The following is a 13,650-nucleotide window of genomic DNA, read 5'->3' on the forward strand; positions in this document are numbered from 1 at the left end:
TGTACTTGACTTCTGAGCTCTTTGTCAAGATAGTTCTCTACTTCCAGTTGAGATGGGAAGGTGTACTATCAGCCACTCAATCCCTCCCTCCCCAATCTGTGGGCCTTGAACTCCAGAAACAGCCCCTGCCTCTGCCCCTGTTGTAGCTGCTGCATGCTCCTTCATCCCCTCCACTGCTCTGAGGCTGGGACCTGACCACTCTACTCTCTCACACAGGTCCCACAAGTTTTTTCCACTGACCTTCCAATTTGTCATCAGTGTTTTGCGGTTTGAAGTCTGAAAACTGCCACAGGTGCCAGAGAATCATTCCCCTGGAGGCCTGCTCAGGTCTTGTCTTTGCCAGAGTGGCCCACACTGGAGTGGGTTCTCCTCCCAACCTGGCCCGATAGATGCTTTCTGTCAACCTTCCAGGCTGTCTTGAACTGGAGATTTTCTTCACTCATCATTTTGTGAGTTCTGCAGCTCCAGAATTTGTTTAGAGACATTTTTTACAGGTATTTAGATGAGCTTCGGGGGAAATCTCTGGCAAGTCTCTCTAGCAAGTCTCTGTTCTACTGTACCTTCTTGGCTCTGACCCTACACTTCAGTTTTCACTCAGAGCTCATATGTTCTCTCTCTGAAAGTGGATAGTATTTTTCATTATGAGACTTTCAGAATTGTCTTGGGTCATTGTATTATTTATTTATATAGATTTTCCCAGGTTTTTTTTCCTCATGAAGCCATCTTCCTTGTCATTTCTTATAGTAAAATAGCATTTCATCGCAACCATGTACCATAATTTGGTTAATCATTCTCACAATGATAGGTATCACCTCAATTTCCAAGGACACGCATAATAATACAGCCCTTTGGACATAGTTCCAAACTGGTCTGCAGAAGGGTTGAACTAGTTCTCAATTCCACCAACAATGCATTAGTGTCCCTATATTTCCATATCCCGTCTAGCATTTGTCACTTTCCTTTTCTGTCATGTTAGTAAATTTGATAGGTATGAGCTGCTATCTCAGATTGTTTTAATTTGCATTTTTCTAATCAAATAGTAGTGCATTTCTTCTTACAACTATAGATAACTTTGATTTTTTTCCCTCTAAAAACTACCTGTTCATATCCTTTTACTATATATTGATTGGTGAATGGATCTTATTTTTATAAATTTAACTGAGTTCCCTATATATTTGAGAAGTGAGACCTTTATCAGAGAAACTTGCTATAAAATTTTTTATATTACTTTATTGTCTACAGTACCTTTTAGCAAAATGTAGTTTCCCTGATTATCTCTTTTGATTAGGCCTATTTTTGCTTTTGCTTTGCATGAGATCATGATTGCTACCCCTGTCTTTTTTAACCTCAGTTGAAGCATAATAGATTCTGCTCTACTCCTTTATTTTTACTCTGTGTATGTCTTTGTTTCAAGTTTTTTTCTTGTAAACAACATATTGTTAGATTCTGTTTATATGTCAGTTCATCTCATTCCCAGTCACACTTAGCTTAGTAACTGTGTATTTCCTTCAATTTTATTTTCTCCTGTTTATTTTTCTCTTTTTAACCCTGTCCCTCCTCAAAAGTCTCTTTTGCTTCTGACCCTGCTACTCTTAATCCAACCTCCCTTTTATCATCTCCCCCTTTCCTTTTATCCCTTTTTCCTTCTACTTCCCTGTTGGATAAAATATATCTACACCAATTGAGTGTATATATATAATCTTCCCTTTTTGAACCAATTTCAACTGAGGAGGTTCAAGCATGGCACCTTCCTTCCTATCACCTTTACCTCTCCACTGTAAAAGCTCTTTTGTGTGTTCCTCTTTTGTGTGAGATAATATTCCCCATTTTCCCTCTTCCTCCTTCTTTCTCACTTCTTCATTTATTTTTGGAGATGATCTCAACATAATCAGCTCACACTCCTTCTAACTGCCCTAATCATGATGAAGTTCTTAGGGTTTATGTGTATTATCTTTCTATATAGGAATGTAAGCAGTATAATTTATTAAATTATTAAATCCCTTATGACCTCATATTTACCTTTAATGCTTCTCTTGAGTCTTTTATTGGAAAGTAAAATTTACACTGAGTTATGGTCTTTTTATCAGGAATGGTTGAAAGTCTTCTATTTCAAAGAAGTCTTCTTGGGAAGACTTACATGAACTGATACAAAGCAAAGTAAACAGAACCAGGAGAATATTATACACAGTAATAGCAATATTGTAGAATGATTAACTATGAATGACTTAGCTACTATCAGCAATACTATGAACCAAGCCGGTTCCAAAAGTCTTATGATTTAAAATGTTATCCACATCCAAAGAAAGACTTAATAGAGGCTGGCTACATGTTGAAACATATTATTTTCACTTTTTTTCAAGGTCTTTTTTTCCTTTTTGTCTGTTTTTTCTTTCACAACATGACTAACATGGAAATATGTTCTACATGATTGCATATATATATAACATATAAAATTGTTTGCCATCTTAGGGAGAAGGAAGCTGAGGGGAGAGGGAGAAAATTTGGAACTCAGTTTTTTAGAACTAAATGTTAAAATTGTCTTTACATGTAATTGGGAAAGAATAAACTACTATATCAAAAAAGAAAATCTCCTATTGAATTAAATGTCCATTTTCCCCTGAAGAATTATACTCAGTTTTCTGAGCAGATTCTTCTCTGTTATAATCCTAGCTCATCTGCCTTGCAGAATATTATATTCCAAGTCTTCCACTCCTTTAGTATGGAAGCTGCTAAGTCTTATCTGATCCTGACTGTGACTTCACAGTATCACAATGGTTTCCACCACTCTGAAATTTGTCTATAATATTCCTGGAAGTTTTCATTTTGGAATCTTTTAGGAAGTAATTGGTGGATTCTTTCCATTTTTATTTCATTCTCTGGATCTAAGATATCAGGACAGTTTTCTTTTATGATTTATTGAAATAGGATGTCTAAGCTCTTTATGATGGTGGATTTCAGGTAGTTTAATCATTGTTGTTATCTTTTCTCAATCCATTTTCAAGGTCAGTTGTTTTTCCCAATGAGGTATTTCACTTTTTAAAATTTTTTTCACTCTTTTGACTTTGTCTTATTGTTTCTTGATGTCTCATGGAATCATTGTCTTCCAGTTTTGCAATTCTAATTTTTAAGAAATTATTTTATTCAATAAGCATTTTTACTTCTTTTTCCATTTGGTCAATTCTGCTTTTTAAAGAGTTCTTTTTATCAGTATGCCTCTTTAATATTTGGCCAGTCTTTTTTTAAGGTGTTATTCTGTGCCTCATTTACCAAGTTGCTGATTCTCATTTCATAATTTTCTTGAATCACTCTCATTACTTTCCCCAGTTTTTCTTCTGCCACTCATCTCTTTCTTTAACTCTTCCAGGAATTCTTACTGGGCTTGTGTCTAATTTGCATTTTTGAGGCTTTCCTTATATTTCTCTTAATATTGTTATCTCATTTTAAGTTAGTGCCTTGATCTTCCCTACCACTGTAATAAATTTTTATCCCAGATCTCAGTTTGTCTGAGGAACCAAAGTCATCTACTGAATCCTGGGCCATCACCAGTCATCTTGATTTTTGTCTTGCTCCGGGACTTTGATGACTCTGGAGGATAGAGTGAGGCTGAGGACTTCATAGCTCTTCCTCACTTAAGTTCAATTCACATGCAAGTCAAGACATCACCCTCATGTTGTCATTTGTCCTCTTCAAGAACACAGGGTCAACAACAACAATGTTTAATACCCTTCTGAAATACTTGAAGATAGCTACCATGTTCTACCTCAATCTTCTCTTTTCTAGGCTAAGCAGCCTAATTCCTTCAGTTGATCCTTATATGGCATAAACTCAGCCATTCCCCAATTAAGCATTAAAATTCAAAAATGTGACATAGAACTCCACAATACTCCTGGTCATTATATAGTTGAGTTCTTTTGGTTGTTTGTTTGCTCATTTTTCTAGCCCACTTCTTGACTTTCAACTTTATGTTAAAGTTGACTCTGCTCACCTTGGGATGGGGAGGCCAATCTTCAGTCCTTTACATGCTACTGTTTTCAGAACTAGTTGTGGGAGTCTGCAAGTTTCTGGTGCTTCCATGGTGGCATGACCCTGGGAGAGATGTTGTCATTGGTTGCCTGGTCTGTTCTCTAGCCTTTACCCAGGAAGGGCCCCTGCAGCCAAAAACACTAGTACTCTTCTCTGTTCTTATACTGAGATGACATCTTGCTACCCTACAACCACAAGTGCTAGTGTTTCTCTCTGCCCTGGGACTGCAACCAGGGCACCTGATCCCTTGTGACTGACCATAAGCACTCTTCTCCACTCTGGAACTAAGACCCAGAACTGTGTATGGGCAATGGAGTTGCCAAACAGTGACTGGTCCTGCACCCAGCACCAGCAAAGTGTCCCCTGTAATCATTTTCTGACCCCCTTACTATTTCAAAACTGAGAGCTCCTAAAGCTGCTGCTGCTGCTGCCGCCACCTCCAAAGCCCACCAGTACTCTTGTCACCACATGCACTCCTACTGCCCTCCATCCTGGTGTCACAGATCCCTTCTACCAACCTCTTATCTTGGACTGAAAAAATATCTCACCTTGACCCTTTATTGGCTCTACTATACCAGAGTTTGATTTGATGTGTTTCTTTAAAGTTGTTTGGAGGAGAATGTTGGAATAATTCAACTGGGTTGCTGCATCTACTCTGCCATCTTGTCCCAAAAGTCTTTTAAGCTTTTATAAGTTTAAGCTTAAAAATGCACTAAGACTTTTGGAATACCTTGCATATATATTCATGTGTGTATATGTATGTATATGTGTATATATGTATATTAATGTGTATGTGTATTTGCATATATATACATATACATGTGTATACAACTATGGGTATATGCCTATACACAGATAGGCATATGTAAATAGTTGTGTGTACATGTACATATGTAAGTGTTACACATACACACATGGTTGTACATGTACATTGATTGCATTGCACATATATGCAAAATAATGCATGTAAAAATATACATGGACTGCATTTTATATATATAAGCATGTAAACATATAAAGATGTATATACACACAAAGGGTATCTATATTATCTATACATGTGCATACACACATGGACATGCATGCATACACATATACATACATACATGAATACATAATTATCCTGCTGTAATCTTCCCTAGTTTGACCTAGAGTACTATGGATTTCTATGTCATTTCAGAATTTTATTGCTAAATTGGGCAACAGCTGAGTTTATGCCATATAAGGATTAATTTAAGGAATTAGGCTGCTTAGCCTGAAGAAAAGAAGAGTAAGGCAGGACATGGTATCTGTCTTCAGGTATTTGAAAAGGGCATTGGACTTGTTCTGCTTGGCTCCAGAGGACAGATCCAGGAATATTGAATAGAAATGATGAGAGCCACTTAGCTTTGAGTTGAGGAAAGGCTTTCTCCTAGTTACAGCCAACTAATTGCAGAATGGGCTGACTTGGGAAGGAGCAGGATATATGTGTGTGTGTGTGTGTGTGTGTATGTGTATACATATATACACATATATATGTATATAAACACACATACACATACATATATACACATATATTGCAGATGTTCTTTTCTCAGGTATGAATTGGATAAGTTGGTTACCAAACTTCTTTTATCTTTGCAATTCTCTGATTCAAAGTGGTCAGGCTCAAGCCCATGGATTTTGTTTGTATAAATCCATGGAGTCAGGACCAAATTCTAGGCAATTAAAAAATTTTAGATTCTACTCCCTCTGGAAATAAAAAGAGCCCAGAATTCATCGGCATCATCACTCACTGTTATATGTAGCTTTAAAATTTGCAGAACCCTTTACATGCATTATCTCTTTTGGCTCTCACAACATACCTGTTGGGTGAGTGACATAGGTATCAATACCCCTTTTTTACAAGTGAGGAAACTGAGGCAGACAGAGGTTAAATGATTCACCCAGAGACACATAGCTAGCAAGTGTCTGAGGCTGGATTCAAACCCAGGTCTTCAGTCCAGAGCACAATGGAATCTGACTCACAGAACTGCAGAGTTGGAAATGACCCAAGATGCCATGCAGTTCAACTTACCCACCCAATGTAAGAATCTCTACTATATTCATCCCTGACAGATGGTCAGTCAGCCTCTGAATGGACACTTGAGTGAGATGTTTGATAACATTTCCTAAAGAGCCATTAAATGTTGACGGTGAGGAGGAGCTAACTCCCAAGATAGCCCTTCCCATTGTTCCTAATTTTTAGGAAGGTCTCTATTTTGAGCTGAAAACTGCCTCCCTGTACTCATAGGCTAGACCAGAGGCAGTCAGTCATGTCTGGCCTACCTAAGCACTGACCTAGAACTGAAAACAACCCTATAAAAATACATTTTGGGCAGCTGCTCAGAGCCACGTGGGGGAAGTTTGCCTATCCAATCAGATAAAGGAATGTTGATGGTGGTATTTAACCTGCACCGTGGCCTATTCTGTCTGCTGGCCCTTGGTGCCCTATGCTAATGTCTAGCACTGTTTAATCTTTTTTTTAAAAAAAAGAACGACTCTTTACTGGACATATACCCCATGGAGATCAAGGACAGAAAGAAAAATCCCACATATACCAAAATATTCATAGCAGCTTTTTTTATGATGACAAAGAATTGTAAACAACGTGGGTGCCTATCAGTCAGTGAATAAACATTTATGAAGCATGTATTATGTGAGAGGCACTAGGCTAAATACAAAGGATAAAAAAAGTGAAAGTAAGCTCTTAATAAGTTTATAATCTAGTTGATCAACTGGGGAATAAGTAAGTTTACAGAGTATGACTATGATGGAATATCATTACATTACAAGAAATTGTGGATGCCAGTGTAAGAAGGGACTTGTTTGTCCTTCATTCTCAAAGAAGACCAGTGACATTGGGACAGTGATGCCTAGACTTGCAAGTGAGTTGGATTTAAGGGAGGTATATCTGTGCGAAGACATCAGCCTCACTCCTGCAGTCATTGGAGTCCAATGCCAAAACAGATCAGGATGCAGTGGTGATGGCCCTGGATGCCTTTAAACCCAAATCACTCTGGCCCTCCCTGATTGGTCAATAATAAGAAGGGACTAATGCATGACTGAAATATATCTGATCCTCCTATCCATGTGAAATAGACTGGGGAGACTGTTTTTAGTTGTGATTATGCATAATGGAAATATCCTGGAGAGACTGTGGAGCATGTGTAGACAGACATTTTATGATTGATTCTGGTCTGCTAACCATAAGGCAAATGTCAGTCTCTTAATTGACTGTGTAACCATGACTGGGGGTGCTTTCAAAAAGCACAGCCAACTGGAGCCTTGGCCATTTTCCTCAGTCCTCTTTCGGTAGATCTCTTCTCTTGATTTTGATTCCTTTTCCGACAGTGTTTAAGGCAGAAAATTTCCTGTTAAAACACACTTTGCTCAACTGTATGTAGATTCAGGTATTGTGAGTAAATCATGTACCTCTGAAATACCATTTCAGGTATTTCTCCCCCCACCCCCAACTAGATTCTAATGTCCTTGAGAACAAGCTTAAAGCATATATTCCTTTTCTTTTTCTGGGTGTTCAATGAAGATTTGATTAATAGAATGATTAGAAAGTTTCCAATAGAATTGTAAGCTCTTTGAAGGCAGAAACTGTTGCAATTTTGTCTGTGTATCCTGTCCACCTGGCACAGTGCCTTCACGCAGTGATCACTTCACACAATGATCACTTAATGACTAAAGTGAATTCATTGATTTAGTAATGAACCTGAGAGAATCTAAGTCTCTCGTATTAATATTTCCTCATCCTTTGAGAAGTCTTATAAAAGGGTGCCTAATGTATGAAACACTGTAATAAACTGAACTCCAAAGAACACCATAAATTCTCCCCTTCCAATGTGACCCTGCTCAGGCTGGCAGGGACAGCAGGGGCCTTTGCCCTGTGTTTTTCAATTGCTTTCATTCCCTTCTCTCCTCTGTCAGCAGCTGTGGCTGGAACTGCTGAAGTGGCTGAAGCAATCTATCATTGTTACCTAGAAGCCAGGGTTTTAAATATCAGGGGTCACTCAGGGGCTGGAGAGGGGGCTTTGTGCAGTGGTAGTGACGAGGCACCTTGCCTAAAGTGATAGAGTGTTGGTTCCTGCCGAGAGACAGAGCTCATAAATCTTCCAAATCGAAAGGCCTCTCACTCCTCATTTCCGGAAAATATTACCTACTATACAATCTGCCCCAAAGGCTGACAATCATTGGGGTGCAAATAGGGGAAGAGGGAAACCTTTGAGAATAAGGGCAAAGGATTAGGGCATGGATTACTATGGCTGCCCTCCTAGCCTGAACCCAGGTAATATTTTCAAAGAAACAGGAGAATTTTGACAAGCAAAGTTTGGTGACTAAACGTTGGCAATGAGTAGAATTAATGCATGGATGGATACATGGATGGACGAATGTTTGGATGAATGCATGCATGCATGGATGGATGAATGAATACATGGATGGATGGATGGATGGATGGATGACTGCATGGAGGGATAAATGAATGAAAACACATTTATTAAGTGCTTACTGTGTGCCAGGCAACACCAGGCAGCCCTCTGAGGATGAGGGGCAATATCTGGGGTTGGAATCAAGGATCCTTAGGCACTGCCTCAGTATCAGATAGTTTTTTTCCCCAGTATGTAAATTTTTATATTATGAAAAGTAACCTAAATGTTAACATTTCCTAGAGCTGAAAAAGTTTCATATGGAAATATGGGTTGAATTTAGGAGAGAGTGGAACTCTTATCCTCTGTAAGTAAAATATAGAGGCTTATACATATTTAGGCATATACAAGATAATTTGAGGAGGAAGGCACTAGCAACTGGGAAAATTAGCAAAGATTTCATGTAGAAAGAGGTCCTTGCTCTGAGTCTTGAAACAAGCCAGGGATACTAACAGATGAAGGTGAGAAGGGAGATTATTCCAGGCATGGGGGACAGACAGTGCAAAAGAGACAGGAAATAGAATGCAGTGTATAAAACCAGTAAGAAGCACATAGAATATTAGAGCTGTAAGGAGGGCCTTAAAAGTTAAAATGTAAGAGCTGAAAGGGACCCACAAACATAAAAGGTGGAGCATCAGAACTAGAATTACCAACAAGCTGACATTTATGAGAGTTTGAAGATTTGCAATCCATTTACCAATACAAGCTGCACTAAGACTTTTAGAACACCCTATATTATTTCATGTTGCCTTCAGAGGGGCCATATGACCCAGAGGATAGAGAGCCAGCCTCAAGGATGGTAACGTTTAAGTTCAAGTCATATCATGCTAGATGTGGCACCTTGGATTCCCTAAGACAAAGGTCAGAGAGGTGCTGACCTTCCATGAAAGAAGAAATTTCTTCAACTGTAGTTCCTTACAATAGTGAAATCATAGGTATCATCCTCATCCTGTCCCAAAAGAAAATATCCTCCCAAGAGCCCCATAGGGTGGCTACTACGAGTAGTATTGTTATCATTTTGTAGATGAGGAAACCGAAGCCCAGATGTACTGGGACTTGTCAGTGGTCACACCATAGCTGTAGGAGGAAGGATTCTAATACCAGTCTTTCATTTTTCTTTTTCTTTTTTTTGGAGGCAATCAGGGTTAAGTGACTCAGTCAGAGTCACACAGCTAGGAAATGTCTGAGGCTAGATTTGAACTCAGGTCCTCCTGACTCTAGGGTCAGTCTCTTCCACTGCACCACCTAGCTGCAGTCTAGCACTCTTTCCATAACTTATCCAATCAGTTGACAAATCTTGCCAATTCTATCTCAACAGTGACTCTGGTATTTATTCAATTTTCTCCACTCACATGTCTACCAACCTAGTCCAGGACCCCAGCAGTTGCCTCCTGACTGTTTTCCCTGCCTCAGGTTTCTTCTTATTTCAATCCATCTTCTTCATTGCTGCCATTTAGGATTTTCCTAAAGCACAGCCCTGTGTTCTCCTCAGTAAACTCTAATGGCCCCCTATTGCATCTATGATCAAGTGAAATCTCCTCTACTCAGCATTTAAAGTCCTTCGCAACCTGACTCCATCCTGCCTTTCTAAGCTTTTTATCCATTACTTCCTTCACAAAGACTATAGTCCAGCTAAAAGGACCTTCTTACTGTTCCTTCCACATGACATGCTAGTTCTTTGCATTGGCTTTCCCCCATGCCTGAAATATTCTCCCTTCTCACCTTCACCTTTTAGAATCCCTGGTTTGCTTCAAGATTCAGCTCAAGGACCTCTTCTTAGTGCCTTCCTCCCTAAATTAGGTATATATTGTCTCCCCTCAATAAATTGTAATCTCAATTTTTTAATTTTGTCTTTGTATTCCCACTGCTTTCCAGAATATTTGGCCCTCAGTAGGCACTTGTTGGGCAACTAGGCAGTGCAGTGGATAGGGTGCTGGACCTGGAGTCTGGAGGACTCATCTTTATGGGTTTAAATCTGGCCTCACCTCCTTACTAGTGGTGTGACTCTGGGCAAGTCACTTAACCCCATTTACCTCAGTTTCCTCATCCATAAAATGAGCTGGAGAAGCAAACAGCAAACCACTCCCTTATCTTTGCCAAGAAAACCCCAAATGGGGTATAGCAGCTGGGGTGAATGCCCTCAAGAGAAAGTAAAAATGATTGGCTCATCAGATTTAGAGAGCTTCATCTGATCTAATCTTTAATTTTATAAATGTGGAAACTGAGGCCCAGAAAAAGGAAATGACCTATTCAGAATCACACAGCAGTGGAGCTAGATTTGGACCATATCCACTGATTCTCCATCTAGGATTCTTCTGCCCTTGCCGAGTTTATAGTCTAGCTGGGAAACCAAGACCAATATATTTGGTTATAAATTCCTCTGCACTGTTCTCTGTGTGAGTATGATTCAAATTGCCCTCATCAATACTAAAAGAATTCTGAGGAAGGGAAGGTTGACTTGACCACTACATTTCAACTTTGCTCTGTTTCTCACATGGCATTCCAGGGGCAAAAGCTGTTCCAAACTCAGTCTTAAAGGTCTCTGGAGAATCTGTCAGCAACACGTTTTCTTTGACACGCCTCCAAAGAGTATCTCAGCCAACACACTTGCTCTTAGGCTGTTTTGAATGCTGTCCAGTGACCTCAGGGGCAGCATGGAGCAGTGGAAAGTGCATGAGCCAGGATACCTGGTCTCTAATCCCAGCTCTGCTACTAACCCACTGTATAATCTTGTACATGTCATTTTTCCTCTCAGCTTCAGTTTCCTCATCTGTAAAATGAAGGAAGTTAAACTAAGTGACCTTTACAATCTCATCCAGCTTTAAAATTTTATAGTTATCATGGTACAGGTACAATGTGCAATGTGAAAATCTTGCAACCTGGAGACAGGAGAGAACTAGGCATGAATCTTACATTGGACACTAACTGTGTACCCATGGGCGAGGCTCTGGATATTCTGGGCCTCAATTTCCTTATCTATAAATTGAGGTTAATATTCATATCACCTAATTCAGCAAGTTGTTATAAACCAAAGAGTTCTAGAAATGTGAGTTATTACTGTAACTGAAGCATGACGTACCAATCACCAAGCATTTATGGATTTTGTTGTTGTTCAGTCGTTTTCAGTCTGACTCTTAGTGCACCATCCCAGCGGAACCTCTAGCTCCTGCCCTGAGGTTCTGCTGATTTGAGGGAGCCTGTTACTTTTAGCCAACCCCCACCCCCTGAACACCTGCTATCTTCCTGTTATGCTCACGTGCCCCACCTCACAACCCCTCGTCCCACCTCCTGCTCTGAAAATTCCAATCAAATCCATTCATTGCTTCTGGAAAAGCACATTATTCAATTGATTACCTATGGTTCCAATGACCATCCCTTAGATTTCATCCTTCCTTGGCCACAACTTTATTATTACCTCCTTGAAGGCAGGAACTGTCTTTTGTACCTATATCTCTAAAGCAGGAGTGGGGAACCTAAGGCCTCCAGGCCACATATGACTCTCTAAGTGCTCAGATGCAGTGCTTTTACTGAATCCTATGCTAAGTTGGGATTCAGTCAAAGGGCCACACTTGAGGACCTACAGGGACATATGTGGTCTCAAGGCTACAGGTTTTCTCCTCCTGCTCTAGAGCATAGAACAATGCCGAGAATACAGTAAATGTTTATTTAATGCTTTTCATTCACTCATTCTTGTGTCTTTCCTAGTTTGTGAGGGATACACGGGAGTAATTTAGATACTTGCTGAGTGAAAGGAAGACTAGAGCCAGAGATTTACAGAATGTGGAGAGCTAGAAGCAGTCTTAAAACATGGAATGTCAGAGCCGAGAGGTCTCTCAAAGAATATCTAGTCCTTCATTTCACAGATGGGGAAACTGAAACTTAGAGAGGGGAAGCAAATTACTTGTAGTCCCACAGAGAATTAGTAGAAAACCTGGAACTCTAAGGCCAGAATGCTGACTCCCTGCGCAGGCCTCTTTTCACTGTGATGAAGGGGGCAGAATTTCAAAAGTTTTCAAGAAATGACATGTAATGGATGGCCTTTCTGCACCCCTCAGGAGGGATCAGGGCCAGAGGCCTGGGTTTTTCTCCATGTCCATAGTCTAAAAATAAATTGGGAAGCACCTATTTAAAATCTGCCAAGAGGCTTAAACAGGGTGAGTTGCCTCACCCTTGGCTGTTTGATGAATGAGCTAGGATTTTCTGGTCCGGTGTGGGCTCCACTCCCTCCCCACAACTGAGTTAATAGGGTAGCTGGAGTAATTGTTTGAATAATTATCCTGCAAATGATAATGCATCTAAGTGGCATTTACTCTCAGTCCTCGGTGATGTTTTTTTTCCTCTTCTTATGCATGTAGGGGGAGGGGAACTGAGCTCAGAATGCTCGGGTTTTTCTTAATGATGAAGATTGCCCTGATGAGTCAGGTAAGGAAACAGGAAGGACAATCAGCTCTTCAACAAGGGAAACTGGGTAAATCTCAACACTACCCTCACATTTACCCCACCTTCACCCCTGTAGTGGAACAGGACACATAAACACATTATTCAACGTGTGCAGAGCACTGTTTTAGGTGCTGGAAAGATATTCTAAATTTAGATTATCTACCGATGAGTAAGCATTCATTAAGCACCTAGAAATGCATATATATATATATATATGTCCATGTATATGTATATGTATATGTATATGTATATGTATATGTATATGTATATGTATATGTATATGTACATATTTTAAATGGCCCTCCAAGAGCTTAAATTCTGTCAGGGGAGAAAACAAACATATATAGACATACAGAGTCAGCGAGGCAATGCAGTCAATAGAGCACAGGACCCAGAGTCAGGAAAACTCAGTGAGTTCAAATCCAGCCTCAGACACTTACTACTTAGCTGTGTGACCCTGGGCAAGTCTCTTGACCTTGTTTGTTTGCCTGTTTGCCCATCTGTAAAATGAACTGGAGAAGGATATGGCAAACCACTCCAGTATCTTTGCCAAGAAAACCCCAAATGGGATCATCAAGAGTCAGACACAACTTAAAAACAACTGAATGACAACAAATATAGGTATGTATAAGATCTATGCAAAATTAATACAAGTTAATGAGCAAGTGAAAACTCTAGCAGCTAAAAGTGTTAGGAAAGACCTCATGAGAAGCAGGGGTGAAATAGGCTTTGA

At 39.7% G+C, this 13,650-nt stretch overlaps 1 long non-coding RNA gene across 1 annotated transcript in view; it reads right to left on the reverse strand.

Moving 5' to 3' along the window:
• Nucleotides 1-10,763: 10,763 nt before the first annotated feature.
• Nucleotides 10,764-13,650, reverse strand: part of LOC140519650 (uncharacterized) — a 48,031-nt gene continuing 45,144 nt past the window's right edge. The window contains exon 3 of the long non-coding RNA XR_011972255.1: nt 10,764-11,247. This is a non-coding gene — a long non-coding RNA (uncharacterized lncRNA). The remainder of the gene's footprint in view (nt 11,248-13,650) is intronic.

The sequence above is a fragment of the Notamacropus eugenii genome, chromosome 1 (assembly GCF_028372415.1).
Source record: "Notamacropus eugenii isolate mMacEug1 chromosome 1, mMacEug1.pri_v2, whole genome shotgun sequence".
Classification (NCBI taxonomy): Eukaryota; Metazoa; Chordata; class Mammalia; order Diprotodontia; family Macropodidae; genus Notamacropus; species Notamacropus eugenii.